Source organism: Temnothorax longispinosus, chromosome 2 (assembly GCF_030848805.1).
Source record: "Temnothorax longispinosus isolate EJ_2023e chromosome 2, Tlon_JGU_v1, whole genome shotgun sequence".
In the NCBI taxonomy this organism is placed as follows: Eukaryota; Metazoa; Arthropoda; class Insecta; order Hymenoptera; family Formicidae; genus Temnothorax; species Temnothorax longispinosus.
Window position 1 is genome coordinate 6,813,336 of NC_092359.1, and position 20,413 is coordinate 6,833,748.

Genomic DNA, 20,413 nt, shown 5'->3' on the forward strand with positions numbered 1-20,413 from the left:
ACTTGGAGAACAGAAACTATCAGATTACTCTTCAACTTAATGTAGATCTCCAACAAGAGTTTCCGCGATAATTGCCCAAGAACAGCGCCGATTTCACAGTATCGGTGAACTCTGCATTCGCTGGTACCTTGGCCTTCGCTGACTGCATCGTTGGGAAGACGACGGGGACAAGCGAACTGTCGTTAACCCCGAATCCCGGTGATCCCTCGTGGCCGAAATGGAGAGTGAGAGAGAAGGGGCGAACGAGGGTACCAAGTTCACCGCAACCTTCCGTAAGCGGCGTGTCGGCGCGAAACTCGGTAGCCGCGTAACAAGAAAGAAGTAACTATCGTTGAAGCGGACTAGTTTGTTCAATGGCACGGGGGATGCGAGGGGGCACGGGGGGTATGAGGGGGATCGCAGGAAGGTGGGCCGAAGTTCCTCGCAAGAACAAGAACAAAGTTCCCAACCGAGACCCCCTCCGCCGTCGTCCTCGATCCTCTTTCACCGTTCCCCCCTTCACCCCTATAAGGTGTATACCCCCGCAGATGCGCGCACAACCAGTTCACCTTGGAAACTTTGACGAAAACCAAATTCCAAGTGCACGTTCGCACACCACCTCGAGCCTACCTGCGAATTTGCCGCGACCGCCAAATCGCGCCGACTTCTGTGGCACTGACGTGCCGGCGATGCAACGCAAATTAAGACGAAAAGATGCGGGTCACAATTCGATAGTCGATTGAAGAAGAAAACTTTTTTTCGACGAATACAACGCACGTGAGATTGTGTTATTATACAGTGGAAAAGTTAAGAAAGTGTGGCTTATAATAATCGTATCATATAAATCAACTAACGTTGAAGACTGTTAAAAATACAATTTCTGTTCCTGTGTTATAAATATCGTATAAAAAAATACAATGTGGTTATTAAATTCAATCTTTGTGTTAACAAAGTGTTAAACAAATATTTACTCTTTAAAAGAAAACTCTTTGAGAAGAAAGAAAAATTATAGTTTGTTACCACCCTTTTCTTTCTTCACACACACCCCCCTTCCCCCCACACACACACACGCGCATACACAGACGATAATTTTTTTATCCTATTATCAACTTGCCATATGTTTACAAAAACAAAAGCTTTTCACAAGATTCGCAACAAGCGACATTTCTTTGGAAATGTCGATTTGAAAGTTTGGCTAAAAATCGCGGGAGATGAGATCGCGCACGGAATTCGAGGAGGATTCTCATTCCTTATTTCTTGGTACTTACTTTCGCGTTGATGAGGGGGAGAAATCTTCTCAGTCGACGATCGCGGCGATATCGGGAGCCGGCTGGATTGGAACCGCAAGAGATTCCATCTTTCGTACGACTCCGGGGCACCGTTTGATCCCTTCTCTGTTTACCGCGATGCCGGAAGACGCGTCTAGGAAGCTCAAAAGAGGAGACGTAGACCCGTGATCGACGTTAGGCAGCCCTACGAGGCCCGTCCGAACCGTCCGCGCCGCGACGTCGACGAAGAGCGCCGATTTTCCACGAGCAACCCCGAGAGGTCGTACAACACCACCGTCAAGAGGAGGACAGCGGTGGAAGAGGAAGAGGAGAAGGAGGAGGAGGAAGCAGAAAGAGGGGTTGGTGGAAGGAGCCGGAGGAGGATTTCAACCTGGTATTGGTGAGGAGGAGACCGCCGACGTTGAACAGCGCCGATACGCGGTTGTGTGCGCGTTTGCGAGGAGTTAGATTAGAGAGGAGGAGAGAAGCGAGTGAGAAGAGAAAGAGAGAGAGAAGAGCGAAAGCGAGAGTGCGAGAGAGAGAGAGACGAGGTTGGATATGCGACGTTGAACGTGCATCAGTGTTGGTGAGAGTAAAACTTTTCTCGCTTGTGTTCGTACTCACGCATCGACTCGTCTCTGTGTGAGAGAAAGAGAGAGAGAGAGAGAGAGAGAGAGAGAGAGAGTGCAGAGAGAACGAGGAGAGACGAAGGAGAGGGAGCGCGACCGAGAACGAAAGAGAGGAGCGAGAGCCGGAGGAGAGAAAGAGAGAGGGGTGGCGCGGAGGGGAAGAAAGATAGGGCGTAGTACGATTTTGCTAGTACGGAGACGAGCTTCCAAGCAAAACGCGTGGTCCACCTCCGAGTTATTTCCTTTTCCATCCTCTTCCCTCGTCTCCTCATCACCCCCCCTCTCGCCGTCCCCCTGCTACCTCCTTCGTCCCTCGCTTCCCCCTCGGGCCCCTCGCCGCAGCTTGGACGGCACAAATTATTACCCGTCGCAGGTGCATTTTTTCCTATTCCCTCGCTCGTACGCCCTGTGCGCCTTGCCGCGCTTCACTCCGAAACGTCCGTCGTGTGACAAGAAATTACGAGAGCTCGGAAGCGTGACCCTTCGCCTCGCTCAATTACCAGCGACGAGGGTAAACCTCTGCTCGAAGTGCACGTAAACTGCAGCAGCCGGTGTGCGATCTTAGGAGAAATCACATAGTTACCTGGTAACGATGGGTACGTCGAGATTTTTAGACGGCGATAATACGGAGACGCGCAACATGGATTTAAATAAAAAGTGTATAACGCAACTTATAGGATACATCAAAGATTATTACGAAACCTTGACAATACGTATAGTTTCATTCAGAATATATGAATGTATTGTTTATAACGTTACGTATATTTTATATTCATATGTACGATTATAGCAAATTTATTTAGCATTAAGATTTAGGACTGAATGTTGTTAATTTACGAAAAATGAATTTTGAAGAGAAACCAAAATGACGAATTAAGAATTTCTATAGCTTAAAAAAGTAATTTTAACTACCCCGCTCATTATAACATTGAACAATCATCAAATTAACTACTTAAACAGTGATCACAGTAGTAGCTGTATAAGGCTAACTTTCAACTATATACAGAAATTATATAAAAAGTTAGTTTGTTAGAAACTTACATATAGCACACGAATTTCACGGGATATATTGATTATTATCTCCTACTTTAAAATTTTTATACGTATTTATAGGACAATCACAGAAGGACATTATAATTTGACGATTACATTCGAGCGCTAATAGAAAACTTTCATCTGAAACTGATCGTCTGTTAATAGCAAGCCGTTTTCACATGCTAACACACCGTTTTTCCGGCAAATTTATTTCGCAAAATAAAGAAAGCGAAACGCTGCGCAGCATGCGAGCCTTCATATCAGTTTCAATGTTAACTTACTAACTGTAAACTACGATGCTGTTATATTTCGTCCTAATAAATTATTTATAATTATTACCAATTTAATTACAAATTTTACGCACTAAATGCTAGTCCGAGATATCTCTCAAACCAAAATATAATCAAAAGTAAATTTTTATTTTTTATTTAGAAACTCTCTCAGTTTGCAGAAATCACTTCTAAGCACAGGAGAAATACTGATATTTATACTGAGAAGCATATCAGCAAAATCCATTCTCTCGTTTTAAGTAATAAAGTAATAACGCGATGGAATATCTAGCTGAAAGCTAGAACGCTGTCGGAGGGTGTTATTGAAATCGCTACGACTGAACCGTGGGTTGCACCGGACCGAGAGGCCGAGGGGAGAAGTCGACAGGTTCTCGCAAAAACCAAAGATACCGTACGATCATATGGACGACAGCTCGTTCGCCGCCGACGGATAGGCGGCGGGCTACCGAACGTCGAGTTTAATGCAGATTAAGGAGCGCGGGGGCTGGAGGGTCCTTTGTAGAACGCGTTTCGTTCGGTATTAGCTGGAAGTAGCTCGTAGAACCGTGGTATTACCTGGAATTACGTCTCAATCTACCGTGGCCGTCGACTAAACTAATATTAAAACTTTTAACGTAGTTAGAGCGCGGCCCGTGGTTGCTTTACCGTCCGTGAAGCTCCACGCTCGCTCTCTCTTGCTTGCTTTCTCTCTCTCTCTCTCCCCCTTTTACCTCTCCCTCATCTTTTAACCCGTCTCTCTTTCTCTCACGCAGATATACCATCCTCTTCTCTCTCACCGTATACGCGTGAACTGCATTGACCGCTACTGAACTTTGATGTGTTTCCTGCACAAAATTCACCTCCGAAGTCATAAATTAGCTACTGGAGACCGATGCGTTTCTCTTTGGGTGGCTCCCTCGAACCTGCACCAATACCACGAGCCACCACTTCAGCGGGCTCAAAAGCATCAAAAGCAAACGCCGGACAAACCTCACCGGTTTGCTGATAGCGGGAATTATCGAAGTATGTAATATAACGGACGTTCAATCTGGATTGCCGCCTTATTTTTTAGCATATTTCGCGCGTCCACATGAAAGCAGAACACATTTTTTCTTTTTTCTCAATTTCTTCTTGTTTTACCGAACGTTGGACAGCGGTGGTTTATGGTATTTCACATAAATGTCGAATACAGCGATAAGCGTGGTTTCGACGAAGAGTTTCATGGACGGGCGCGTAACCGATAAAATTAAAAATTCGTTTAATCGATTTTTCATTTGCTAACCCATTTACTTATAACAATATTCCGAAACAATCTTGATAATTCACGATTAGTATGATGTACGAAGATATCCATACTCATAAAGATTAAACGAAAAAGTCACACTGTTGAATTCAACCAATAATGATCGTGCCGATTATTTTTTTGACGTGCCTTCAACATTGTTTCTCTTGATCACTTTCACTTTGCTGATCCGTAGCCTGTCTTTGAAGCGCGTCGGCTGTCTCCGTTCTCACCGGGACAGGAACTTTTTATTCCGACGCTTAAGAAACGGCCGAGTCTTGCCAGATCGGAGTTACTCCATTTAGAATCTATTAAGTGAATTAAGTTCCACCAATGAAGTAGTTCTTCTCGCTTCGCCTCTCTATCTTTCTTTCCGCCAACCGTCGGCAACTTTTACTCCTTCCAGTTTCCTTCCAAAGTTATCCGTGGACGCGGAACGTCGGCCAGATGCGGAGAGACGGGGGGGAAGCAAATCGAAAATTTACTCTCAAATTCACGCCGAATAATGCGGGGAAACGAGCACAGCTAAAGGCAAAACGCCCTTAAACGTGACGGTAGATAGAGCACGAGCGGCTGTACGAACGAAAATAAAAACTGTCTTCCATCCTGAAAATAATACCTTGGCGGCTGAAACAATTAATGTCGTTTCGCGTGTCATTCCCGCTGTGTCCGCGAGGTAAAACGAATGTCCAGTATATATGAACATATGACACTTCCTTCCCTTTACGTCGTTTACGCCTGCAGGAAGATACTGGTCGCTCTAGTTCCAAGACACTTCCAATGCATTCATGCATTCATATCTCTTGTCTTACCAGACGTGAAAGATCAACGTTAGAACTGCGCGCGATAACGTTTGTCGATATTCGCCACGTGTTTTGCACGTATACCGTAAATTAATATACATGGACACATGTGCATCGATACTAAAAATTGTCACCTGTCAGACATATGTAGGTTTCATGTAAATAATTTAAAAAAAATAGATTACACCAGTGAAAAAGACTCGATTACAGTCGTAAATTGAACTGTAACACTCAGAGAAATAAATAATCGGACAATTCGTTCAAAAATTAACAAACGGATAATCCGATACTTTTAATCGGAATTATGAAAAGCCGATCAAGATTAGAATAATGTCCAATCAATGATGGCCGGATATCATTGATAATTGATTGGTTTTTTAATTATTCCGATTGAAAGTGTCGGATTGTCCGTTTGTTAATTTTTGAATGAATTATCCGATTATTTAGACCTGGATTTTTTTCTCAGTGAACGCATATTATCGGGATAAATAAATTATTTTCCGTCATCGCACACGCGTGTTGCCTTTCTATTTATCCCTCCAAGTAAATCCGGAGCTTCGTAATTAAAGTGAAGATTTTCGCAAACGCTCATTTATCAATGTAGAGATTCCAAAGACACAACGCACGCTTTATAAGATTATGATGACAGTTTGACTCCGCATTTTAACATCCATTTCATTAAAATGCTGTTCGTCGTGGTATTTGGAAAGAATCGTGAATGAAGAACGCGCGAATGCGTTGCTCAAAGCTGATCGATAAATTCCTTAAATTCGCATTAATTTCCTTCCCCCCCACCCCCCTCCAATGTCTTACGTTGTTCCTCACCTCATTTCGCGCAACGCCCAAGCGACTTGTTTAATTGCAATCAATTTCCATAAATCATTCGCCACAGTAAGCGTGATGATAATGTCGACGGATAATCCATACCCAATGTACAGTACCTTGATGCTTTAATGAACAATTGTAATATTTACTTTGACGCACCGAGACGATCGACTCCGGTCGAAGTTTCCTAAATGATTTAATGTACAATTGTCCCGTTAATAAGCACATTTACGGTCGTGTTGATATCGTCGCCTAACAGGGTTTATCGACTTTCGAAGTTGCACTAGCTAGCGAGTCGAAACGAAATGGAAAGTAACAGTTTGGAATACAACAACTTTCTTCGTAATTAATTCTTTAGAGACGTAAATTAGCAAAGCCGTTAGTATAGAAATCTAAAAGATAAATGTGAAATAAAATGTCTAATTGCTACCGGTAATAAGAACTTTTTTTTTACTTAAATCATTTTGGAAATTAAATAAAATTATTGTTAAACGTAATTATGTTACTATGATTCTTCACACATAATGTATTGTATATATGAATTGAAGTGCTAAATTCTGTAAGGCTATCACACAATATTAAACAGTGAAAGCTCAGTATTCGAGGCGGTACGAACTGATGCGCGTGATTTTCACATCGCTATATTGATAATCTCTGAAAAACATATTTAAAAAACCAGCGATCGCAAGAGACATCCTCACATCCGCGAGCCTCGAAGAGGAGTGCTGGCACGTCCTACCCCGGCGACGTTCTCATCCCTCCCCGCGCGCGCGTGTCCTACCCTCGAAATCCTAGAGAGCTTTTCCGTCCCTCTTTCGCTTCCTTCGTCTCTCATCGTCCCTCCTCGCCGGAAGCGTCCGCGCAAGCGTGGCCCCCACTCCCACGAGAGCTCGTCGGGAACTCATCGAGATACACAGGGAAAAGCTCCGCGTTCCACGCCTCCCACGATAGGCTTACTTTCGTGTTACTTTTTGTCGGCGAGAAGGACGACGCCGGCGTCGTCTCGTAGGTGGTCGTGGGGTCCATACATGGATCCTCGCCCAGGAGGAAAAAGCCCTCTTCCCCGTCGTGTCCATGGCGAAAGAGAGCTTTCCTACTCGCCGCGCTGGCTGCCTTCTCTTTTTGCTCTTTCTCTCCGTCGCGCGCGTGACCGCCGCGCCGCGCCGTCCTTTCTTCTTCGGGGTACCGCCGATTCTCGCTTCGTCTTTTTGTGCCCCACCGCTGTTTCCGAGCTATCGCGAACAATAAACGACGGTACTCTCGGAATTGTAGACGACAACGAAACGAAACATCGGCTTTCCAGAAGAGATCCGCTCCAAGTCAAAAGTATGAGACAAGTACTTGCCTGACATGTATAATTGTTGCCAGTAACCTGTCATTTGAGGATAAATCTATGTAACGAACCAAATGGGTATCAATTTTTCTCGTTATGTACACGAACGGCACAGTACTCGAATAAACTTATATATCAACAGAAATAATTACAAAGTGCATCATCTTCAAGAAGAGGAAAATTTGAAACCATGTTTTTACTTTTCACTCAATTGCTATAAGAAAGAAAACCGCAAGACGGTGAAACGGTAATTATGCAAGCACCAGTACTTCGCGCGCGCAGAAGTAGGAAAAATCCCGGAGCGAAGTATGTTAATGGCCGAAAGTGAAATAAAACGGCCGCGAGGTCACTCGAGCGGCAAAGTTCAAAGTCCAAAGTTCGGTCACCCCTCTCCCCCTCGACCACCTCTCGGATCCCCCTTTCCTCAGAGACGCAGCTCCCGGACTTTCCGAACATTTCTCACAAGAGTGGGATCACGAGGGTGTACTATCAGAGAATTTGCTGTTAGAAAATGAATAATAAATATGCTGCACTTTTTTAACATCCAATATTCAAAACGCTGTTTGACAAATCCAATAAACAAATGCATTTATAAAACTTGAACTTGACTTTCTGTAGTATCTGTGTAGTAAAATATTTATTAAAACTATAATAATTCTCAAAAGGTAAAAAATCACCTAAAAAATTTTATTTAATACTTATTATATATCTATAGATTATTGCATTATTTGGATTGTTAGTAATTGTTTATACTAGACAAGAATGGATTTTCTTAATTTTCATACGTTCGATTATCATTTTCCAAACTACAATTGTCAAAAGAATGAAAATATTGGCTTCAGCAATACGATGTGGTTACTGCAACAGTAAGATGTCTTACAGCGGACTCATCGAAGTTGAAGTTTGCTAAAGGGGTTACTGATCTGATTTCGGGGGGCGTTCGACGGTAGCTTTTAGGGGCGGCCAGCGTGAGATACAGGCAGATATAAGAAGGCAAACATGGAAGACACGTTTATATATCTGTATATGCGTATTTGTTCGTAAATACGGAACCCAAGGCGTTGCGTACGAGGGCAAATATTGGCGAGGGAAGAAATAGACAGAGAGAGAGAGAGAGGGAGGGAGGGAGGAAGGGAAGGAGGGAAAGGGAGAGAAAGAGAGCAGGAAATGTGTGGAGAAGCGCGTATACAGTCCCATATATCCATCGGGGGAAAACGATGATGCCGCGTGGTCCGAGGCATAAATCCATCAGTTTGCTCTCTATCTTAACTCTCGCTCTACGTACCACCTCGAGGCATCGGAAAGGCTCTTTCTGAGATCAACCTACGCGATCTTGCTTGCAATTTTTATTGTCTCAAGGGCGACGTCAGTCGTGTGCATTGCTTTGGTCTGACTTACGTATCTGACCTGTCATATATTTAATCAGCTAACATTTGTATCTAATTATTTAAAGATTGGATAAAAGTATAAATTTCTACGTCATACATATGTATATGGTTTTTGTCTTTCAGCAATAGTTGTATTCGAACACAATTCATTCTTTCAGATTAAATTTCATATAATCTATTATTATTTTTATATAAAATCTATTAATTTACTCAAACTAATTATAAACAATTGTTAAAATTTATTCATTTTCATGTTGAAATCCAAAGCATAAATTAGCATTTACAATTATTAATAAATGTCCTATAAAGTAAACGCAGCATATGCTGATATATCGCTTCGCAATTATTTGGCAGTTTCTTGACGATCCGCGAAGAGTAAGCATGATTGCAACGTTAAGCAAGACGTTCCATTGAATGTTAAATGATACGAAAATGAGGAACGACGCGGTCGGAGGTGGCAGAAAAGGAATGCCGTCGACGTTTTCTCCGTCGATGGCCGCTATCGCAATATTAATTGACGCAAGAAATTAGCTTCGCGATCCCTGAGAATGATTGATCGCATAATGAGAAATCCCTAATAATGACCTCGGCGTTTTGGGGTCCGGAGAAACCGTGGTGGCGGCGACGGCGGTCGGGGGTGAAAAGGTATTAAGAAACGACATTAGATTATAATTTATATTAAAATCTGTGCAAGGAGATAAAGAGAGGAGACACCCACCGACGGTCGATCTCAACCCTTCGCCAATGGCGTAACATCCGTCGTCTTAAGACGATGAATGCGATATACTTCTAAAGCATCAAGTTAATGTTATTATTGTCTCAAAACTTAAAATAGTACGTACCTCAAAGGAAAAATAATATTTATTAAATAGGACAGTTACCAAAAATTATTGCATCGCGTACCAGAATTAGTAAAACATATGTTTAATGATCGTCAAAAGTGGATTTCTTATAGAAAAATTTGTTTGCATCGTCGGCTATTAATTATTTCAAAGTTAATTTTAACGTATGAACAATACAATTAACCGACACAAAGAGTGAACGTATCATTTTAATTAGTTTCTACGCCAATGGGGAATAATCAAGGGGTGGTCCAAGGGACGCTTTATGGCGGAGGAGTGAGAAAGAGAGACAGAAGCTGAAGGTACGTCGCATAGAGCAGGCAACGCGATAGAGTATTATAGTGAGGCAAAGATGGGGCAGGGACAGCATGCTTAGGCGTAATGGGATACAACTTTGGACTTATTCCCGTTAAGATATTGAGCGTGCAACGGTAAGATGCTCGGCCTAACATGCTACACCTTACAAAGGATTTTCCAGTCAAAACACCGGTTTTGGTGGTGAAATCATCTGAATTCGCGCAATAATAAATAAAATTTATTAATACATCAATATAAAAATATTTCTTGATTTGCTTCTAAAACATCAAACTGAAATATTAAGCTGCAATTTTTAAAGCAAGTAATATCAATATTTTAGATATTTTTAGATCGAACTATCGAAACAAGAGCATAAAATAAAATAGCCAGAAAATAAAAAACCAAGAAAGTTGACAATTCTCACAATAAATATAATATTTAAAAAATCATAGGTATATAACATTAAAGGAGAAAGAAAAATAATCGAGGCCTAAGAATGTATTTTTTAAAATACTCTCCATTTTCACATCTCCTTTGATCTAAATTTTAAAGCCGCGGCGTTAAATGATACGAAAAAATATATACAATCTGCTCGAATTTTCGTCGATCCACGATTTTGCTGCTATTATTGCCGCCTAATAACAAAACACGTGATTCGTCCGAACGTTTAAGGTGAGTGCAAGTAGTGCCCGTCAACGACAAGCGCGACGAACGAAGAGACCCTCTTTACTCGCCGCCGACGCCGCGACGGTACGAAACGAGACCCGCGTTACATCCGAGCGACAGGACGATATCATGAATTATAAAATGACGGTAAAAGCGAAAGTTTCCAGTGGTTTCGCGAATCCAACGTGGGAGAAAAGGAGAAATTGAGAGAAAGATAGAGAGAGACGGAGATCGCGGCGGCGAACCAACCAACCAGCCAACTAACCGACCAGACAGGCTCCTCCTAATTTAATGAAATAGCGAAGGGTTAGGCTTCTAGCAGGTGAAGCGCCGAGCAAATGTTTAGGCAAAGTAGTCCGGCAACATGACTATGTTGCAAACGTGGTTGTGCAGCGCGTTTTGTCATATGTCTATGTATCCCCTGCGTTCCTCTCTTTTTAACGTCAATTTGTATTTATTTTCTTATATTAAGGTTCATTAATAAATTATACACATTGTGTAAATTTAGATAATTTCTTCTTTTATATAATAATGATATAATGGTTTACTACGTGACATAAAAGCATCACTTAATATATTACTTTTCCGCGACACAGAAATAAAAACAAATGTTATTCTAAAAGACAAAAGAAATTGAATGCAATATATATTTTAAATTCACCATTGGTGTGCTCCAAATCACATTAAGCGCTCTTGCTTCAAAATATAAATAAATTTACATATGCTTTTAACGAACAAAGATAGTCTCGGAATATCAATAAATTGCATCACCCTGTACCTATCTCTCACTCTCTTCTCCTCGCTTCCTTTATCTTCGAGAAGGATCCATTAAAATGGATGTGAGATGCTTTTTGACGATGGCGATAGTGCTGGTTCGCAGCATCCGTGCCACCAGCCAGCCCATCGACCTCGCTCTCTGCCTCCGAGCGGTGAACATGCAAATGCGGAACCGGTTACGCGAGCGTTTTCACGTCCGGAACGAGGCGGTAACGAGAGAAATCCGACGAGACGTCTCCTGGATAATTTCCCTCCTAAGGCACACGAGAGAGTGTCCTACGCACACTCGATTATCGACGTAACAAAAGGGCGGTCCCGCGTCGTTCGTCGTCTATGAATCTGAATGCTGTTTATAAATAAAAATTCGAAGGAACCTCTAAGAAACGCATTTTTATTTTCTTATTTGCAATTCGCAAATACTGTACGGTTAAATACGCGGAAAAAACAAGATTTGAAACTGAATTATCTAATTTAACTACAAAACAGTTCATGCTTAAGTGTATTAGCTCCAATATGTATATCTTATTGCTAAAATTGACCATTTCCCTAAATATAAAATAGTTGCTCTAGTTTCTGTTTTATCCGATGTAAAAATATTCTGTGGTAGAATTTTACCGAACAGTTCAACGAGTGAATTCCGCGAAAGACGGAAGAAAATCGCTTCTGAAATGGACATCCCCACGTCGATACGCCTCCCTAACTTCAATCTGGATACTCGGCACAATACCGTTCTCATCCAGGAGGTCTGGTCAGGCGACGATGGAAACGAATGGGAGGAAGCGCTCACCGGTGGTAGTAATCTGGAGGTATTCCCCGGACAGCCACGCGCGTCCTGTCAGGACGAAGGCGGGGGAGAGAATGGGGATGAGGAAGTGCGATGACTGTACGATAGGCAAGGAGTGTCAGGCCGGCAGGGTAGAGGACGGAGCCCGCGAGAAAGTGAGTTAGAAAGAGAGAGAGGTAGCACGGTCGTGATTACAGTGCCGTGTATTCAAATGGTCAGTCCGACCCACACCAATCACAACGAACACCCCCGAACATCCCCGATACCCTTGTCTAATGCCAAAGGGACTAACACCGAGTGTACCCGGTGACACAGGAGTGTTCACACGCACGCACGCACAGACGCGAGCACGCACCGACCTCTCGCACGTCGAATCGAGAAATGGTAATATGCAACTTGGCCGACAAGCTTCCCTCCGTCGACTGGAAAATTCGAAGGACCTCCCTAGAGATCCGACTGACCGTTGCAGGACATCGAAAGACCTCGAGTCCCGGCCTTCCGTAATAACGACGCCCTTCGTCGAAAAGCACCACGCTATTGCATCGCTTGATATGTTGCCCTCGCGGAGACAAAGAATTCGGTACCTCTCTCGTCGGATACCATATGTTATAAAACACATTAAAAAATAAGATAATGGTATTTTCGAAATAGAAATAGAAAACCTGATATAATCTGTTCAGCAATAATAATCTTAGATATTTGTGTAATTAAACATGATTAGGCTCGTAACTACGTTAAAATTATATTAGCCTGATGGAATAAACTGTACCAAATAGTATTAGAAGACGTTCTTACGCAAGTAAACGGTCGCATTACCGTGACCGAGACATCTCGGACTAATAGTTTGTAACGAGCAAACATTATGCAAATCGAGTCGATCGTCGAACTCGAAAGATAACCTCCTTGTTGGCAGGCGTGATAACTAGTGGGAGATGGAGAAGATCTAAGAGGAGACGAGAAGGAGAGACGGTGAAGATGACGAGAGGTCGTAGGACGACCCTAGTTAGTCCCAGGTCTATGAATCGTTAATGCTAATCAGGATCGCCAGGGCTGTGGACGAGGTGACGTCAGCCCTTCGTCAGAGATATGGACGCGACGAAGGGACTTGATCAATTAACCCTTCGCGATATAGATAAACTTCGAAGACCATTGGCTACGTGAATCCTTCGAATTCTCATACGATTAGCTTAAGCATACAAATGCAACATTAAATACTGGAGGTCTAATACAAATTCTAAAACTAAAGGGACTTAGAGGAATATAAATAAAAGTAAATTGTATCGCTTTTTTATGCATTTCGTTGGAATTATTATATGCGAATTCAGCGTATTAGCGAAAAAAAAACTAAAATGAAAAATATGCTGTCTTTCTCAACGTTATACTGTTAATATAATTATATAAACGTGACTTATTTGCTCTGTTTTCTTCTGAATCATTTCTTCTCGAATATATAAGAGTAAAAAAACATTTTATTTATAAGAAAGCGCTACATTGGCGGAATTAGAGGCGTAAGAGTCGTACGTTTCGTTCGGACGATCGATCGATATCATACGCGCGGACGGAAGCACAAATTAGTAGAAGATCATCTCTTTTCCAGAGACTCAGCAGAATGTCGCGATACCGTAGAGCAAACATTTCGTGTAACGTTCGGGGTAGAGTTACGTCGGAGACCGGGGGTTGGTTCCATTCGGCTGCGACATCGCGGCCGCCGCGAATCGCCTCGCAAGTGTGCCTTATCTGCCGACGAGAATATAAATTTCGCCGAAAGGTCGACGATGCGTTACGAGGAGAGCGCGCACGCATACGGCGATTTACCATCTCCCATTATCCATTGTTTGCTATATGAGCTTGACCGCAAGATTAACGTTCGCAGACCATCGGCTATTCGTTTTATCGGTCACGTCACACGCGCGTATCAAGATTTGCCGTAAAGAAACATTGTAACACTGTCCTTTATCTAACGCAATCAATTTTCGAGTTTACAAAATTCTTATAATAAAATGTAAATACCTATGATGTATATCAATAAATATTCACTTATCAGATTATTTTTATGTTTCCTTTCATAGACGCATATATAATAACATAAACAAATTTATTCATTTTTTAAGTAAGAAAATGGTCTTACCAATATAGATAAAATAATAAGAGATTAAGTATTATTATTATTGTTATATGTACAAGTCAAAGCAATCCTTTGAATTTTTTTAACTAATTTTAACAGTCTTATTTCATTGTTAACTTGACAAGCATATATACATTCAGAGCATCCACTAAACATTTATTTGATATATAATGTAGTGTGTGTATGGAGATAAGAAAAACGATGGTAGGGCTTATTTCTAATTTTACGAGCATGCTGCATCGACTTAATTCTCGCGAACCGGAGAGCGTGCTCGTTGGAAGGCGCGAAGTGAAAAATGTGAGAAACTTGCCATTCCCGGCCACGTGCAGCTGACGATTGCGTCACAGTCCGCGGAAGGTACCGCGTGCAACGAATATGCAACGCGAAAATATAATTGTGCAATATGATAGCGAGAGATATTTATCTTTCAAGGCTTATGGACGCTCGACTTGGTACGAGCCTCGTTTGCTGTTAGTAAAAGCGAGCAAAGTTAATGTGCACAGATATTAAAACGTTGTCCTATACCATACCTATATTCGTTGAACACGCAAACTTTGCATTTTTAGCAGATTGTCATGCGTATCTTTGATGTAATAGCAACTAAGATATCTCGGAAAATCAACTTTGACAATTTCTTCGTACACGTCGAAATTATATAATCACACAGACTTTTAACAAATTTAAACAACATTAAAGAATTTTTGTAAAATTGATATAATCAACGTAATTTCAGCTTATAACTTAATCACAATAATAATTATAAATTATTATGATAACAGCAGCATGATATCACTGAAGAAAAATTCTAAACAATCAATAGATATAATCTTTCGAAGTTCAATGTAAAATTTGCGAAACAGTCTGTATATAAGAGGAGTCTGCCTATATTGAATCAACGGCTATTTTTTTTGCAACCTTCCATGTGCGTGATATTTCGAGGACGAGTAAATATTCAGTACTGACCAGCTCAACGCGGGCCGACGAGTTTCGGCAACGCTGAAGGGGGTTAACTAGCGGGCTAACGAATGCAATATGTCGGGGCCGGGCTGAAAGCAGGAAATCGCTACAACGAGCGCCGGAAACCGGGCTGTTGGTCATTGTGAGCGCGAAAACGCAGCCCCGAAAAAATGCAGCCGAACAGCCGGCAGCGATTTTTGTCAGTTATTCAGTTATTAGTTTCATTCAGCGAAACGCTGGTTGTGCGCGTGTTCGATGCCCTCCAGACGCGAATACGCCGCGTTTGCTTTGTCGTGGAACGAATTCCCGCAGAAATTTCGCCTCCTTTCCATATCGCATTTTATTATTTCTTTTTTTTTTTGTTCATTGCCATAAAGCGAAAAAATTAATGATCCCTTTCGCTGCATGGAATATGAAATAAGAGACTCGCGTCCCGATGAATAATTATTATCTTAATTTCTGCCCGCTATGTTTCATTATGCCGGCGCTGTTTGATCAGTAAAAGCAATTATGGTGATCGCGGTAAGTGCAGGTAAGTCGACATTTGCGTACAAAATTCTCTCTAAAAATTTTTGGATCGTCGACGCAATACGTAAAAAAAGTGACTATTCAGACGAATAGATATACTTATTGTTAGAAGGAACGACGATACCAGTTCGCTGACCAGTCGAAAGATACTAACGAGCACGTCGGACGATCGATAAATCGTTCTCGTTATCGGGATCACCGATTTCGGTTTTCCAGAAGTGCGTGCTTCTTCCTCAAGCACTCTCGGAGGGGCGGCGAATGGCAGAAGGGGGAGGGGGTAACGATAAATTCCGCAAGAGCTGCGTAAGAACGGGGGCGGAGGGCGGCTCGTCGATAATAAGGGGATGATCTCGCGATAAGGGCGGCGGCATTAATTGAGATTCCAGATAGAGTGTGGTAACTTTTGCTCGGAGCCGCGAGCTCGGATAACGATCGCCGGAACAATGGCAGCTGCGGCCGCATCTGGGCTGCATCGAGAGAGCCCGTGAGAGAAGAGACCGTGCTCTCGGGCAAACAGACAGGGTGCAGGAAGAAAGAAACGGGGCGCTGCCCCGCGAACGGAAAAAGAAAGGAGACGGGGGAAACGGACTTTGCCTCTTGATGCCACGGGAGAGTCCATAAATCTATTCGCGGGCGATAACTCGAATCTCGTCCTTCCTCTTTTCTACTACTCTTTTCGTCTCGCTCCGCTTTTCCTGCCATTCCAGCGATTGGAACATTGATCGTAGCTGTATCCGAGCGATAATATCCTTGGTATCTGATATAAATTGTGTAGCAAAATCTTCTCTCTCTCTCTCTCTCTCTCTCTCTCTCTCTCTCTCTCTCTCTCTCTCTCTCTCTCTCTCTCTCTCTCTCTCTCTCTCTCTCTCTCTCTCTCTCTCTCTCTCTCTCTCTCTCTCTCTCTCTCTCTTTCTCTCTCTCTCTCTCTTTCTCTCAAGCTAGAATCACTCTGTCATAGCAAAAATGTAACGTTATAAATTATATTATTTTGATTAAATAACGATTTTTTGGTCATATTGTAAAATAAGACAAGATATTAATGTTATATAACAATAAAAAGATTCAAGAGTGTATAGATATGCTTCGTTTCGACGAATGTAGGTATATTGTTGTATATTAGTTATGTCTCGTACTGACAAATGGCTTAAATCCGGATACAAGAAGTTTCAAAGTAAAGAAAAAATAGTTTTTTAAAAGGATTATAAATAAAAAATAAGCTTTCACTATTCTGTTTCTTTGTCAAACACGTATATGGATCTAGTTCATATTCTTCTTATTTATTCTTAAATTAGATTGTATATTGCTGCCATTTTTTCGCAAACGTTTATTGCATTATTGTTCGCAAAAATGGATATGTATGAGTGTATATGTAATGTATAAGTATATCTAAAATATATTAAGCGCAAATCCATAGGATTGCTAAACCTTAATAATTGTGCGGATCAGTCATTTCAGCAGGATTAAAGCAAAGGATACAGGATTCTGCAACGTGCTGCCCTCGGACGACGCGGAATCGAAGTCGAATATAGTCTATCATCTACTATATAACTGAGTAAAAACTTAAAAATATTTTTTTAATTATGTTCATAAAGTCTCGTCTATATAAATCATGTTCTGCTACACAATAAAAAAAATACACTACGTTCCATGCAAACCTTGAGAAAAACCATGATTCAAGAAAAAATCAACCAAGATCTTTTTTGGCTGATTTGTGTCAAAGTTTTACTTGTAAGAAAATAGATTGCATATAAATATGACAAAGAAAATTATTGAAAATTTTTCATAATTTTGTACATAAAAAATATGCAAAAATAAATCCAATGATTCAATACTATCAAATGTTGAATAATATTGTCACTCTCTATAATCTAATATGTAATTATGTTATGTAAAACGCACATTGTTTTGAACAGATTTGAATTAAAAATTCCGCGACGACTGATTGTGTGAACGATTAATCGATCATTACGAGATAATTGAATTACAAAGTAGGCGATAATAAAATATGTGCCAATATACTTTATTAGAATTATAGTCCAATTTAGTATTACATGTTATTGCTAAAATAATAAAACTTTCCAATAGAAATTATATACTATATTCTTCGTAATTAAACATGATACGCCAATGTGTGTATCTTATACAATATATATTCGTTTGTACGAATATTATATTTTCGAGAAGCGATTGTATTCGCATCTCTATACACATAAGTGCTACAGTTTACATGCCTTACTGTATCAATACAGTACTATACACTGCATGCATAACCGATAGGGACACGTAATAAAGTACGTATACACGCAAGATGTTAAGTATCATTGAGGCCTCCTGTTTCCCGTAGATTCTACCGATTCAATCTGATAAATTTCACTGGGCGGATATATTCAGGTAACGGAAACCTATTACAAGACGATATCTATCGAGGTGGGGCGGACGGGAGGGCCGCCTGGAGAGAAATAAAGAGCGATTGCCTCGGTAAATCAGAGCCCTCCACCCGCGCCATCGGGACCGCCACCGCCCTTCGTACTCGTCCGGAACACCTTCCTTCCGCCGAGTCACCGTGCTGCATACCAGCCACGAAACGAAGAACACGAAGGACATACGTATCGGAACATTAGCGGACCTCCATCGTCCCCCGGCTTCGTCTCGTCTCCTCGCTCGTATATACGTTTCAACCCATTCGATGCCCTTACGAGCTCGACGAGGGGCGGTATTACCGCGCGCGCTCACCCCCAAAAGTATTTTCCCGAACAGCGATAAAGCACCGCGATGTATCATCCGTTGCGCGCGACCACGCGCGGCTAATAAATTCCTGTCGAACACGACCGGAATCCTCCTGTCCTCATTTCGTCGCGCGGTTACACGAAACTGTCGAGAATTGTTTATTCTCCGGCTAACTGGTACGCAATCTCCGACGGAGAATCGACGATCGACGATGGGCACACAGGCACATGGATGAAGAACATTTACATTATTTTGGAATCATCAGTTTCAAGTTTCTAAATGACTTAACTTTAGCATAATCGAAAAAAAGTAGAGAAGTTTTTTATACTTCGCTAAAAGAACTGCCAAAATCAAACATTTTTAATAAAATAATTTCCAACAAAGATCGCAAGTTTCGAAAAATATTTTTAAAAAACTTAATAAAATTTAATGATAATACACACTAATATATGTCTTTACTATCTGTAAAGAAAAAATGTATCTGGTAATTTTTCAATATTTATCAGAATGTCTTATGAGAGACTATTGCAGGCATTCTCGTGGAAAATGGCAATACTGTACGTGATATAGTTCAGAACGAGAAGAACATACACGCGCGGCAAGCTTTTTGGCCGTACCATCGCTAAACCCCGTCCACGCTCACGTAATAATAAATCGAGCGATCGCCATCGATAACAACTGCAAAGATACGCCGTTATCTCGCGCAGCGGACGGTCTGGCCGTTTTATAGATAATTTATTGGCTGAGCAATTTGTAAGGGTCCGAATAATGGCGCAGAATCCAACGAAATCCTGCCGGCTATACCAACTCGACTAAAGACACGTGAGTTTATGGCCAGGGTGAAAATCCCCCGAATTCACTTACTGCTTTAGTTTCAGATCTTCCTCTATAATTCATCATATATACAGATGGAAGGAGGTGGTAAAATTTCTTAGCTATTTAATTTTTATATTTCCATCAAAATCAATTTTTATTACAGTAAATTTTCTGAGAAAATCACTAGTAAATGCGAGATGCCCTATTACTCTTGCAGATGTTTTATACATATTAATAAAATATTATATATTGTAATCTTATAAAATGATACTAATATTCGCTTTAAATTGTCAACTGTTACGTAGCTGTTTTTGTATGTAAAACATAAATTGAGTTAGATCGTAATAGAATCAAAATATTGTTGAACATACATACATATAAATAAGTAAACAAAACAAATTTAAAAAAATTACTCAATACTTATTCTGGTATGTTAGATGTAGAGAAGGATTCTCGATGAAGAAAGAATCGGAGAAGATATCAGAAACTTGGAAATAAAATAGCGCAGGCATTGGAGGTGAAAGTTGGTACGTTGCAAAGTGAATGAATGAGTAGACAAAAAGAGCGCTAAACTACAAAGTACAAATGTTTGTTCGTCGAGTCGTGTTGACATTGCTTTTTCCTAGAACCCCGGTTTCTCTGCTCATTACTGATTTGTGTCTTCACTCGAATATTTTTTCTAAATTCGAATAAAAGGATTATATATATAGCATTTTTTAAATTGCATATATTTGTCATATATATTTGTCTTGGGAATTATACTTAAGCATACTTAAATTAAAATATATTAATTTTAGTTTCAAAGAATAATTATTTTTCAAAAATATTTTCTTCCCAGGCACGTATATTTTTTTTAAATTAATCTGTAGTCACGATTTTTAACCATTTGACGACTACCATCTTCGCATCGAAATTTTCGCGGGATATTCAGGACGTCGGAGAAACTTGGAAATTATAAACTCGTCAGGCATTTACGAGAAACGATTAAAGCCAGCCCACATCGTCATGGATAACGGTGACGAGAGAGGAGAAAATGGACGAGAGGAGAGAGAAGAGAAGGAGAGAGAGAGAGGGAAAACGAGA

General features: G+C 41.0%; 1 protein-coding gene and 1 pseudogene across 14 annotated transcripts in view; one reads left to right on the plus strand and one right to left on the minus strand.

The window, feature by feature from the left end:
- LOC139808227 (uncharacterized) overlaps positions 1–20,413 on the minus strand; it is a 287,997-nt gene that overhangs the window by 171,339 nt on the left and 96,245 nt on the right. Inside the window, exon 1 of one of the 14 annotated variants that reach the window (XM_071769979.1) lies at positions 1,248–1,429. The exons of the other annotated variants lie outside the window; for them this stretch is intronic. The gene's annotated coding sequence lies outside the window, so the exon portion shown is untranslated. Of the gene's footprint in view, positions 1–1,247; positions 1,430–20,413 lie in introns of those variants that run through there. 14 annotated transcript variants of the gene reach the window in all.
- On the plus strand, positions 2,082–12,274 carry LOC139809013 (uncharacterized; annotated as a pseudogene).